We start from the raw sequence: 14,070 nt of genomic DNA, 5'->3' as shown, positions 1-14,070 counted from the left end.
AAATAAAACTATTCTATTAAAATTAACTGTAAACTTATAAAGGAATATCCATTTGTTATTAGACATTCTATTGAATGAGAAAAAACAAAGATTCTCCATAGCATCATCAGGAAATCAAATTAGAAAAATAAAACAGATCTGTATTTGTGCCCTTATGTTTAGAGATTTCCTAAGTTAATACTAATTTTTGTAATCACCAGTACATGTATACCATGAACTTAGGGTATAATCTTAGTTGTATTTATTTTTACAAAGGTAGCTAACACATAAATGTGTTTCAGTATTTTTGTCTTAGTCTTTTTGTAGGATTTACTTGCTAGTAAATAGATAATTTAAAATAAAAGGTGAATTTCAACTAAATTAATTTTTTGAGGAATTGTTTCACACTGAATATAATCATTCTTTAATTAATCTGTTTTTAGTTATAATTTAGTACTTGAGAATGCTTTCAATTGGCACATACACATTTAATTTGAATTAAAGTGATAATTGCACAATACCTTTATTTTCCCTGTGTAACAGTGGACACCAGTAATATTTTTCTGTTTTTAAAATTTTTATATGAATAATATTTCTCTAGAACTATTGATTAGCTTATTGGTATTTGTTTCTAAAATATAGAACTACAAAAATCACTTGGTTCTAGGGTCTACTAATAAATATTTAACAAAAATGAAACTGAAATGGTTACTGAGTATTTAAGAAATATACCTAATGACATATGTAAGAAACAAAACCTAGATTTAAATCCACCTTTTCTCTCTGAAGAGCTTAAACTCCTGCTTGCATGTATGCTAAGTCGCTTCAGTCATGTCTAACTCTGTGGTACACTATGGACTGTAGCCTGCCAGGTTACTCTGTCCACGGGATTTTCCAGGCAAGAATACTGGAGTGGGTGGCCATGCCCTCCTCCAGGGGATCGTCCCAACCCAGGGATTGAACCCACCTCTCTTACATCTCCTGCATTGGCAGGCAGGTTCTTTACCACTAGCGCCACCTGGCAAGCCCCCTTAAACTTCTGACTTTCATGCAACACTTCTTTAAGTTACTTAATGTATCTGACTCACAGTTTTCGGAGAAAATAAATGCTCCATTCATCTAGTTAGTCTTTTAAATAGTGTTTACAAAGCACACAAAAATGAAATGTTTGTTGTTCAGGCATGAAGTTGTGTCTGACTCTTCTCAACCCCATGGACTGCAACGCTCTAGGCCTCCTTGCCTAAAATGAAAGATTACTCAGCTGTAAAAAGAAAGGAAATTACACCATTTGCAGAGACATGGGTGGATCTAGAGACTGTGATACAGAGTGAAGTAAGTTAGAAAAGAGGGGAAAAAAATCATTTATTAGTGCATATATGTGGAGTTAGAAAAAGGTATAGATGAACCCATTTGTGAAGCAGAAGTGGAGACACAGAGGTAGAGAATAAACATATGGACAACAAAGGGGGAAAATGGGGTGGGGTGAATTGAGAGATTGGAATTTACATATTTACACTACTGATACTATGCGTAAAATAAGCAACTAATGAGAATCTACTGTAAAGCACAGGGAACTCTACTCAATGCTCTGTGATGACCTAATTGGGAAGGAAACCCAAAGAAGAGGAGGTATATGTATATGTATTACTGATTCACATGTATATGTATTACTGAGAAGGCAATGGCACCCCACTGCAGTACTCTTGCCTGGAAAATTCCATGGATGGAGGAGCCTGGTAGGCGGCAGTCCATGGGGTCGCTAGGAGTCAGACACGACTGAGTGACTTCACTTTCACTTTCTACTTTCATGCATTGGTGAAGGAAATGGCAACCCACTCCAGTATTCTTGCCTGGAGAATCCCAGGGATGGGGGAGCCTGGTGGGCTGCCATCTATGGGGTCGCACAGAGTCAGACACGACTGAAGCGACTTAGCAGCATTGCTGATTCACTTTGCTGTACAGCAGAAACAAACAGCAATTTAAGCAACTATACGCCAACAAAAACTTCTAAAACCTACAAAGTATTTACTATGTGCTAGATTAAATTTGAATGCAGCTACACGTTTTAACCAGAAACAAAACAGACTGTTTCTGCCCATTGGAGTGCTACTTTCTGGTTGATTTTTTTATGGTACCACTAGTAAATCTCCACTTCTCTACCTCACCATGTCTAACTGCTATTACAGGAAACTATTGAGGGGGTGCTTTCTTCACATTTTTGTCTTTGAATTTCTCTGTGTTTGTAATTTGTCACCTGTTATTTTTGTTGTTGTTTTTCATTTTTTACTTTACAATGACATGGAAATCAAGAAATTGATCATTTACATTCCCTGGAAGATGTACCCAGCTTGTCTTGAGGGGCCACATGGGGACATCAAGGCAGAGAAAGACAGGACATAGAAAACACGCCTTTACTAGGGGTGGTGGGTAAAGTGCTTTGGGGTTCATAGGTTAACGCAGAACTGTTTAATTCAAACTAAAAGAATGGCGTCTGAGAGACAGGAGAAATTGTTGATCACAAGGGCTATTGAAGTAAATATATCAGGAAATTACATTTTCTTGTGACTCTGCAGAATGCTATCTAGGATATTTGCTTGTTTGAGGGGACCATGTCAGTCTAAAGTCATTCCAGGCTGCTTGCTCAGTCAACAAAAAGAATGCCAAGGCCATAATTCCATAGACTAGACTAGCCAAACTCTTGACAACCTCATAAAAGCATCTTTTAAAAATGTGCTTGATTATGTCTGACAATATCATTTCATTGGAACAAGGAAAAAACATTTGTTTCTTTGTGTCATTCTTGAAACTTTTATCTGTTAGATAAAAGGAATTAAAAAGTTTCGTATATTCACGTTGCAAAGTAGTGCTGAGTACCTATGTGGTAAAAGAAAAATTGTAATATTTGTCTGTATGTATATCCCAGCATCTAGTTTGAATATATTATATACTGCATATAAAATGTGTTTATATTCATAAACATGAAGCTTTGACTTTTTTTTCATCAAAGACAAGAGTTATGTAAAAAAAGGAAAGGAAATGGCATCTAATACATATAAACTCTGATATCTTCAGGAATTGTTAAATGTAGTTGTGGCTATTTCAGACATCTTGGAAACAGATCAGACTGTGATGTTATTCTCTTATCATTACAAGCTTAGGGAGAAAGAGTTATTACTCTAGATCTGGCAGGGTACTCTCACTCCACTAAAAAAGACTTGAAAAAGTGATCTGGATGTCGAGACTGACACATTCATTCTTTACTGAATTGCTCATTATACATGTTTAGTCCCTACTTTACACCAAACATAAAATTGATGATATAAATGTTACTTAATGAAGATAAAAAGATACTGAATATGATGGAAACTGTAATAACAAAGTTGTATCCTTGATATTAAGAAATCAAGAGATGCTTTAAAGGTTACTTCAAGGTATGAACTATGGTGGCCGAATTATGGCTAATAACACGGGGTCACTTAACCCTCAGATAAAAGATGATGCAATAATGCAGAGATAAAAGACTTTTCAGGTAGTAACAGGGGCCAAAATAGCTCAAAGTTAACTCTTATGATCCATAATGTTTGCTTCTAGAAGCCCACAGTGAGGTAGAAGAACCCAAAAGAACTGGACAAATACAATTTGAAAATTTCATGGATGTAGGAGGCTTAATGTTCTGAGTAAGCAGGTTGTGATTGTCCAGGACATCTGTTCACAGAATAGAGTCATTATTTGGTCAAAAACACATGCAATTTGGAGTCTAGAAGAATAGTATCATGTTTTATGAAGGACTTGCACAGTATTTCTTGTGTCAACTATCTTGGATTCTTAAGTCAATACCAAATAATACTTGCTACTTATTTTTTGAATTGAATAAGTTTAAAATAAAATATGAAGTCACATTTCCATAACACTGCTGATTTACAAAATAAATGAGATAACAAGATATAATATTACAACTCCAAATAAGATATACCTATCAGGGCAGTTCCAAATAAGATACACCTATCAGGGCAGTTGTTTCCCTGAAATATTAATATATAAGCTGGCAAAATACTCAGTTACTATGGGAGGTTTTCCTAGGTTTATCCAGGATAGAAACAGGAATGAAGTTGGTGCTTCCAATACATTCCTGTGGTCCCAACGAAAGGAATCAGAATTAACTGACTATTTGCCAGTGATGAACTTGGGGCTTGACATTTAAAAAAGAGGCCACAGACACATGCCCGAGTACTAATATATAATTTATGTAACTGCTGGTATCATTGAACTAACTTGACATATTAAAATAATTTCCTATAAACATTTAGGCTACTTTTATAAAAATCAAATTATAATAATCAGTTTCATAATATGAAAATTATGTCATATCTGAAATTTTAAAAAAGCAGTCAAAGTCATTAAGATAAATCTTAAGATTTATCTTAGTGATGACAAAGCATTTAATTGGGAAATAATGTTTGTATATGCATTCAATTTCTAATTAAATGAATATAATAGTTTATACTATGTATTTATTTGATTTATAAAAAATCAAGGCTGTCAATCCCAAAGCATCAAACACCAGTGACTTTGGCAGTCCTGCTTTTGAATTCAGTGGTTTGGAAACAAGTTTAAGTAAAATATTCATGACTTCACGGCACCTTCTACATTTTTTTTCAAAATGAGGAAAACAATAATGCATTTACAGCTACTAATTATTAAGGAATGATCTCTGTATCATCTAATATTTATGTTCCCTGCAAATGCAAGCATGGTACACTGGTATTTCAAATAGTATTATCTTGCTTTAAAAAAATCATTTATCTTTCATGCATCTTAACCATCTGATCAATGGTTGGAAAAGCTGATTGTGAAGCTGAATCACTGGGATACTGTCAGAGTCCCATTTAATAGGCTGGGCCCAGGGTCTTCAAATTTTTATCTAGAATCCTCAGAGATTAATGGATAAGCAGTATCTCAGTATGAAAGCAACTTTAAATTCTTTTTTTTTTTTTTTTTTTGCTTTCTTCCTCCATAGTTTTCTTGGGATACTGCTTTTGATAACAGCTTGTTAAGTTTCTTTACCTTTCAAGTGATCTATTCTATATTTGCCTTCAGTTCAGTTCAGTGGCTCAGTCGTGTCCGACTCTTTGTGACCCCATGAATCATAGCACACCAGGCCTCCCTGTCCATTCTTGGTCATCGTTCAGTATGAAAAAAGTCTTCAACTTCCACTGTGACCTACACAAGTGCTTTATTTTTCCTGGGCGTTTTCTCTCTCCAACTTGGTTCAGAATTTATCACATTGTGCTCATTTTTCAAGGATTCTTTTTTTTTTTTTCTTCTCAGACATAAGAAAGAAGACAATGTTGGAAAAACAGTTTTATTTACCAAAAGAAGATGATAAAGCCACAAATAGGTTATTTTTGTAGTTATGAACTTAATTCTACGGTACATGTTTCAATCTCTTGGCAGTAACAGTACACCAATTCAAGTACAGGTGGCAAAGGAAGTGTGAGGGCCATTGAACACGGCTAATTTTGCTAATGCATCACAATTACAGAAACACCTGTGCGAAATAACCTTGTCCTGTTCCATGATAATGAAGAGTGTTCAATATCCCTCAAAATATCTCATTTCATGTTGATACAGATTCCCTGTCATCATTTTTATGTGACACTGTTTCCATAACAACAATATATATATATATATATATATATTTTCAAATGGTTCTTCCTTCATTTTCTTTTTATAACGCAGCATTGTTCCTTGAAGCTATTATAGATAGCTTATATATATAGAATACCAGGGAAGAAAATGGCAACCCACTCCAGTATACTTGCCTGGGAAATCCCATCGACAGAGGAGTCTAGTAGGCTGCAGTCCATGAGGTCACAAAAGAGTCGGACATAACCTACCGACTGAAACAACAGCATGTATAGAATATACAGGTATTCTACAGTTTTTTTTTTTTTTTTTGCCTGCAGAGTGCAAAAGGGTATAATTTGTCTTGAAAACCCAATCCAAATATCACCATTCTGCTTATATAGGGATGAGTGAGTGCTCAGTTGCTCCACTGTGTCTGACTCTTTGCGACCCCACAGATGGTAGCCCTCCAGGCTCTTCTGTCCATGGAATTTTCCAGACAAGAATACTGAAGTGGGTTGCCAGTTCCTTCTCCTGGGGATCTTCTCAATCCAGGTATGAAACTTGTACCTCCTGGTTCTCCTGCGTTGGCAAATGGATTCTTTACCACTGAGCCACCTGGGAAGCCCCTTACCTAGGGGCATACACTGTTAAATTGCACATATGGGCCATCAGTGACTAAGGATGACTTGAAATACAACTTCCTGTTTAATGTTCCAAAAGTTACTGCTGCCTGATGATTAAATAACCATAGCTTGTAAATCAGAAGCTGGAAATTAGAGTTTCCTTTACCGTTTTATCAGAGCAGTAATGCACATTCATCCTTCTAGAATCTTTATCCATTTAGCAGTAAATATGAGACCAAAACAAAAACCCCAAGCTTCTGATGTATTAGAACTTTTTATTTCAAACAAAAACGACCATGTAAAACATCAAAAATACTTAGCCACTGTTAAACTGGGGTACAAAGTTAGTATATGTATTACATATGGATAATACATTAATATTTACAGACATTTACATGTTGAGTAAGTGTAGTAAACATCCAGTTGATAGTACTTAAGAGCAATGTTAACAAGTATATTTGAGAAGTTGAATGATAGTATGCAATATTAAATTCAAAATATGAAGTGCATGAAATTATCTGTATCCCTCGCCATAACAGATGTGAAGAGTTTGGGCAATATGAAGTAAGTGTGCTGATTTTGGTGTCTGCCTCACAGAAGCTGCTAAAACATGTTAACCAACTACATGGCAGAATGAATGAATGTGTGCTGTAAGCAAACCCCTTTCAGAAATGAAGAAACTTGTTTTCTATATGAGTGCATCAAATCTTCGTTTGCTTTCCAAGTGTAAAGAGAGTTTTCAATTTAGTAGAGTAAGATACATTTTTTTTTTTTTGCTTAATTTCTGTATTTATCTTCTGTTCTGATACAGACATCTGCTTGGAAATGCAATATAATAATCTGCATTCTTGTCATCAGGAAATTAAATATCAGTAAATATTCCAGGATTTGAAATTAAAGTATAAAACAAGAAAAGGCTGAAAGACTGTATTACAATAAGTTAGTATAAGGTGAATTTATATTCTCAATTTTAAAATATATATATTTAAACACATATACAATAATATATGTGTTATTATCCATAAATTGAGATTTTAAGGCAAAGTCAAGTATACATATTAGTGCATGCAAATTTTTATGAATTTCTACAATACCAAAATGAGGAAGCAAATTTTAAATTTAATATACATTTTACATAAAGGGAAATGAAGCAAAACACTGCATTATCTGTAAATTCTGGCTATAAACTTAAAATTATACTAAAAAACAATATGACAAATGCAGTTTAAGCTTCTTTGTGTTTTTTACTCGGAGAAGGTGATGGCACCCCACTCCAGTACTCTTGCCTGGAAAATCCCATGGACTGAGGCCTGGCCATGTCCATGGGCCGCTAAGAGTCGGACACGACTGAGTGACTTCACTTTCACTTTTCACTTTCATGCATTGGGGAAGGAAATGGCAACCCACTCCAGTGTTCTTGCCTGGAGAATTCCAGGGACAGAGGAGCCTGGTGGGCTTCCGTCTATGGGATCGCACGGAGTCTGACTCGACTGACACGACTTAGCAGCAGCAGTGCTTTTTACTAAGGATATCTAAATTTCTATGGGTTAGTTAAGCTGAATTAATTTAGTTAATTGAATTAATGAAAATTCTCAATTTATAGACATATCAATTTATTGGATCTTTTTTAAAGTAACATACACTCCCCTACACAAGGATTGCTATACTCACAATAATGTTTTGTGCCAAAATCTTAAATCTTTAAAGTGTGTTTCAAAGACTTTACCAAAAGGCAGAGTTTGGGGTTATGCTGCCTGAAGTCAAGGATACAAAAGATGCCTAGAAAGTACCAGAAGCTAGGGAAGAGACAATTAATTAGGAGTTTTCTCAATAAGAATCTCCAGAGGAAACCAATCATGTGGTCACCTTGACTTTGGCCTCTGGCGTCTTGAACTGTGAGAGAACCAATGTCTACTGTCTTGAGCCACTCACTCTGTGGTAATTTGTTGTGGCTCGTGCTCATATGCTCAGTCACTAAGTCGTGTCCGACTCCTGTGACCCCATGGACTATAGCTTTCCAGGCTTCTCTGGGATTTCCTAGCTAAGAATACTGAAGTTGGTTGCCATTTTCTTCTCCAGGGGATCTTCCTGACACAGGGATTAAACCTGAATTTCCTGCATTGGCAGGTGGGTTCTTTTACTCCTTGAGCCACCAAGGGGATTTAATATAGCATGCTAAGGGAAAAGAAGAAAATTAGATATGAAATACAATTTCCCCTTTAAGATAGCTAATGTTGAGAGTAAATGCATATTTTTCCAAGATTCATAAGCAGAACATATATGGACAATTTTGGAGATCTATGACATGACATTATGAGATCAACAAAATCCTCATATTGACCTGCCAAATGCGTTATTCTTTCTTTTATGATCCTTTAAAGTTAATAAGCAGAAGCCATGAGCCTATGAAAGTACATGTATTAATCTATTGCTAGTTGATATCTATGATACATTGACATATTTAGCTTAATTCTTCATCTATATAAACAGGGTTTTGTCTTATACTCACTTGATTTTACAAATTTTATATTCCTCATCTATCTAATTTAAATCACTTCTCAAAAGTAAGTCATTTTGCATTAGAAAACACTCAAAAAGACATCCAGCCATGTTCTCAAAACAGACTTTTTAATTTAATAAAGATCTACTTCATTTGTCTTTTTCTATAGATTCTAAATAAAATCTGCAGCACTTGCAAAGCAAAATCTGTTCCAAAATTCCTATTTCATATGTCTAAAATGTAACATAAGAATTTCTCTAATTTTTGCCCTCATTTACTAACAGTTTATTTTAAAAAGCAATAAAATTTAAAACAAGGCAAAACAATTTTTTTTACGTGTCAGGCAAAATGTTTAGAATTGGAAATTCAGTATTGAACAGAGCAAACATTTTATCTCCTCATTACGCATTTTTTCCAATGAAACCTATTAAAATGCTTTCAAACAATATCAGATTGTGTTCATGTAATTATCTATTCATATTTATTTATTTATTAGAATGAAGAAAATCAGAAGGGAATGCACAAATGAATACCATGATATGGTGTTTACTGAATTGATATTTATGACCCATTGCAGCTGAATGCAATAATTTGAGCAAAACATAGCGCTTTTAATATTTCCTCATCTATTGAAAACTTATTTTCAAAGACCATAGCCCATTAGTTGAATATCAAATAAAATGATTTTCTACTCAGCTCAAGAATGGCTATCTTATTGCTGCTCATTGACAATCTCACCTTAGAGATGATTTCATAAATGTGATCAGGACACAGGGAAATACTCTGTTAAATTCCTACCCACCCACATGAACACAGACACTCAGGCCCCTAGATAAACATAGGGAGAGGGAAAGAAGGAATGAAGTTTTCCTCTGCTGGGAGGCTGCATTAAGACAGTCACAAAATCCTTTGATTCTGACCTGCTCGACATCTTTGAGATGGTTATTAATAGACAGCATCACAGACTCAGTACACATGAATTTCAGCAAACTCTGGGAGATAGTGGAGGACAGAGGAACCTTGCATGCTGCAGTCCAAAGAGTTGGACGTGACTTACCAACTGAACAACAATAAAGACGTCTTTGACCATGGGACTTCACAAAGAATCATGGCAAGAGGAATTATGCTTTTTTTTCAGAGTTCAAAGAGGAATTTTTATGACTGAAATTTCATTCCTGGAGCACTCTTTGTCAAAAATGAAACATATAAACACACCAAACAAAGCCATGTCAAGTTTAGTTTTATTTCAAAGGGAAAATACTCAAATCATGGTCTTATGCTTAAATTCTCAAACATTTAAGAAATGAATCTCAGGTAGATGCTTTTCTCTCAATAAATTTGGAAACATACGATATGACATTCAGAATCCATGTCAAAACCCCTCTTTCTTTCTTAAAGATTTGCTCTTTTAGGAGGAATTAGACACCGAATCAAGAGTGTAGCTGGAGGTCTATCTGGATTCTTCTTCCAGGTTGTCACCTGGGTCACCTCAACACATAGAAACCCCTGGTTGTCTATATCTTCTCGTTGCCGCAGGGGAAGAAATGATTTTCTGAAGCTATTTTGAGTCTACAGTCTATCTGAAAGACATGATTATAGCAGTCAGCCTCGTATAAAATCAACCAATCAATCAAAAAATCAATCAATAAAGCTCATTCAAACTAGCCTTTCCCTTTCCTTTTTCAATTTGAGTTGAGTCATAACAGAGTCATAACAGAGATCATGCTTTCCCTACAGACAGTGACACAAAATATTCCTTTTCACTTATTCAGTGCAAAAAATTTCAGTCTAACCCGCTGTTGGCAAGAAGTCAAAAAATAAGCAAATGTTGACTGAATTTTTTATTGATGCTGCTGATAAAAAATAGCATTATGGTATCAGCCAGTGTGCTATCTACCTGCCACTCTTTCTATTCTCTATCATTATTTTTTGAAAAGTCACCCTTCAAAATGTATCCTTACAATAATGTCACTCCTTGTATATTCTGTTAAGTATATTCATACAAACTAAACTCAAATTTTAGGGCTTTTCATATTGATCTTAGAAAATAAGTAAGGATCATTGCTCATTTATCTTTCTAAACACAATAATTCTAAACTGCCTGATTTTAAGACAGTTATCCTTTTTGAATATACACTTCATCAATTTCTATGAAAAGAGACCATTAAAATGTCATGCATATGGAATATTACTGCTCAGAGAAAGAATTTTAAAGGCAAAAGAGAAGAATTGAAGTATCAGGCATATTTACTTTAGTGAAACTACATAATCATAATATGCCATTTAACAAGAATTCTGCTCAAATAATACCAGTTAGGGTTAATTAAGGTATAAAACCATGTAAATGGTGTTTACCATCCCCATCGCACAATGTAAACACTTCAATTTAAAATGACTTTCACAAGTATAGCATTTTCTTATAAAGACAGTATGCTTTTGGGAATGTGATTTTTATAAAACTACCTATAATTTTCTTCCCAAAAATGTTACAAAAGTTGAAACAGTAATTTTTAAAGTTTTCTGAATTAAGTTTTGTACTACTATGGTGATGGACAGGGAGGCCTGGCGTGCTGCGGTTCATGCGGTCGCAGAGTCGGACACGACTGAGTGAACTAAACTAAACGCTTAATTAAGTTTTGTACTACTATACCACAGAAGAGGGTTTCCTTGGTGACTCAGTGGTAAAGAATCCACCTGCAATGCAGCAACTGCAAGAGACACAGGTTCGACCCCTGGATCAGGAAGATCCCCTGGAGGAGGGCATGGCAGTATTCCTGCCTGGAGAATACTATGGACAGAGGAGGCTGACAGGCTATAGCCCATAGGGTCACAAAGAGTTGAACATGACTGAAGTGACTTAGCAAGCACACACATACACATCACATAGGATAAATTTAATTTTGCATAAGAAGTCCAGATATTCCTTTTAATGGCTTCAAAGAGCAATGAGAACCTTCTTTAAGTTGCTATTTTACAGAAAACACTATTAATAGTTTCTAAAAGACTATTCTTGCCTCACAGCACTTTTCCCCCTACAAGGTTGGGAAAGGATAAATAGGCTATCTCTACATAGTACATTTTTAAAGCTTTATTAAAGAAAAAAACAACTATAATAAAAATAATGCTGTTGTAAGATTTTTCATATTACATTGTCTAAATAACCTTCCTTAATCACAAATATCCTTATATGGATATTCTATTAATTTTATTTCTATTAATTAATAAATAATATTTAAAATTTATTTAAAATATTAAAAATTATTTTAAAATAAATAAATAATTAATTCTATTAATTTTGCCTTACTTTGAAAGGTAACAGATTTCTAGTATGGTGAGAGTCCCTTGGACTGCAAGGAGATCCAACCAGTCCATTCTGAAGGAGATCAGCCCTGGGATTTCTTTGGAAGGAATGATGCTAAAGCTGAAATTCCAGTACTTTGGCCACCTCATGTGAAGAGTTGACTCATTGGAAAAGACTCTGATGCTGGGAGGGATTGGGGGCAGGAGGAGAAGGGGCCAACAGAGGATGAGATGTATGGATGGCATCACCGACTCGACGGACATAAGTCTGAGTGGAACTCCGGGAGTTGGTGATGGACAGCAATTCATGGGGTTGCAAATAGTCGGACATGACTGAGCGACTGAACTGAACTGATGGTCTATTAATCTAATAAGCACATGAACTGAACATAAGCTACTGAGGTTATTTTATACTATAAACTCAATCAATTACAACTACAATAGGAGTAAGTAGATTATTCATTTTTTTGGTCAATGATTTTGTGCATAGACATGTATCCCAATGAAACAAGGATTGAACAAAAAGAAAGCTAGCTGTATTTTCAGTTTTGCTGATAGACACTTGGGACATGGAGATATTGGGATCTAGAAAAAGAGGAAACAATCAGGTCTTTGAGAAAAGCTCTATTTTCAATATTTAGTATTTTGGTTCAAAAACATGTAGTTATATAAACTAGAAGAGTTATCTCATGGAGTTTTACTGAACGTAATGTATCTGAAATAAATAATGCATAATGCTGTTTTAGGCTTGGACATGAAGAAACTTGAGATTTTCTATAATAGTTACCAAAACAAAACTTGACAGTGCCATTTCTAGCAGAGTTCTTTGGACACCATCCTTTACGTGGAGACATAGCCTTCTGTGTTGATGGATACATGAATTTTTCAGAACTCTCCACATTGAGATTGCATTGATGTCAAATCAGTTGGTGAATATTTATATAATGGCTTCCCTGGTTGGCTCAGAGGTTAAAGTGTCTGCCTGCAATGCAGGAGGCCCGGGTTCAATCCCTGGATCAGGGAAGATCCCCTGGAGATGGAAATGGCAACCCACTCCATTATTCTTGCCTGGAGAATCCCATGGATGGAAGAGCCTGGTAGGCTACAGTCCACGGGGTCGCAAAGAGTTGGACATGACTGAGCGACTTCACTTTCACTTTATCTAGTAATAAATTGAGTTCTTTCCTACCTGTGGTTGATGCAATGCAACATTGTAAGTTAAATGAATATCTGTGATAGAAATTTAATGTTTTAAAGAAGCCCATAACTTGTCATGATAGCATTAATTCTAACCATCTAATTGTAATACAAAATAATATAGTACAACATAACATATAACAATGTAATTTTATTCAGTCGCTAAGTTGTATCCTACACTTTGTGACCCTATAGACTGCAGCACGCCAGGCTCCTCTGTCCTTTACTATCTCCTGGAGTTTGCTCAAATTCAGGTTCGTTGAAGCAGAGATGTCATCTAACCATCTCATCTACAGTCACCCCCTTCTTCTTTTGCCTTCAATCTTTTCCAGCATCAATGTCTATTCCAATGAGTCAGCTCTTGGCATCAGGTGACCAAAGTACTGGAGCTTCAGCTTCAACAACTGTCCTTCCTATGAATATTTGAGGTTGATTTTCTTTAGGATTGATTGATTTTATCTCCATACAGGGACTCTGAAGTCTTCACCAGCACCATAATTCGAAAGCATCAATTCTTTGGCACTCAGCCTTCTTTATGATTTAACCCTCACATCCATACTCAACAACCTCAGATATGCAGATGATACACTCTGGGAGCAGAAAGTGAAGAGGAACTAAAGAGTCTCTTGATGAGAGTTAAGGAGGAGAGAGAAAAAGCTGGTTTAGAATTCAACATTCAAAAAAACTACTATTATGGAATCTGGTTCCATCACTCCATGGCAAATAGATGAAGAAAAAGTGGAAACAGTGACAGATTTTATTTTCTTGGGCTCCATAATCACTGCGGATGGTGACTGCAACCATGAAATTAAAAGGCTCTTGCCCCTCAGTCCTGGAGAAGGG

At 35.5% G+C, this 14,070-nt stretch overlaps 1 non-coding gene across 1 annotated transcript; it reads left to right on the top strand.

Annotated features, from left to right (window-relative positions):
- The first annotated feature begins 12,981 nt into the window (after positions 1 to 12,981).
- TRNAC-GCA (transfer RNA cysteine (anticodon GCA)) lies at positions 12,982 to 13,053 on the top strand. Its single transcript has one exon. It is a non-coding gene; the product is annotated as a tRNA-Cys (tRNA).
- Positions 13,054 to 14,070: the final 1,017 nt, after the last annotated feature.

The sequence above is a fragment of the Bos mutus genome, chromosome 16 (assembly GCF_027580195.1).
Source record: "Bos mutus isolate GX-2022 chromosome 16, NWIPB_WYAK_1.1, whole genome shotgun sequence".
In the NCBI taxonomy this organism is placed as follows: domain Eukaryota; kingdom Metazoa; phylum Chordata; class Mammalia; order Artiodactyla; family Bovidae; genus Bos; species Bos mutus.
Note: the sequence above shows the minus strand (reverse complement) of the source record. Positions and strands in the feature narration are given on the sequence as shown.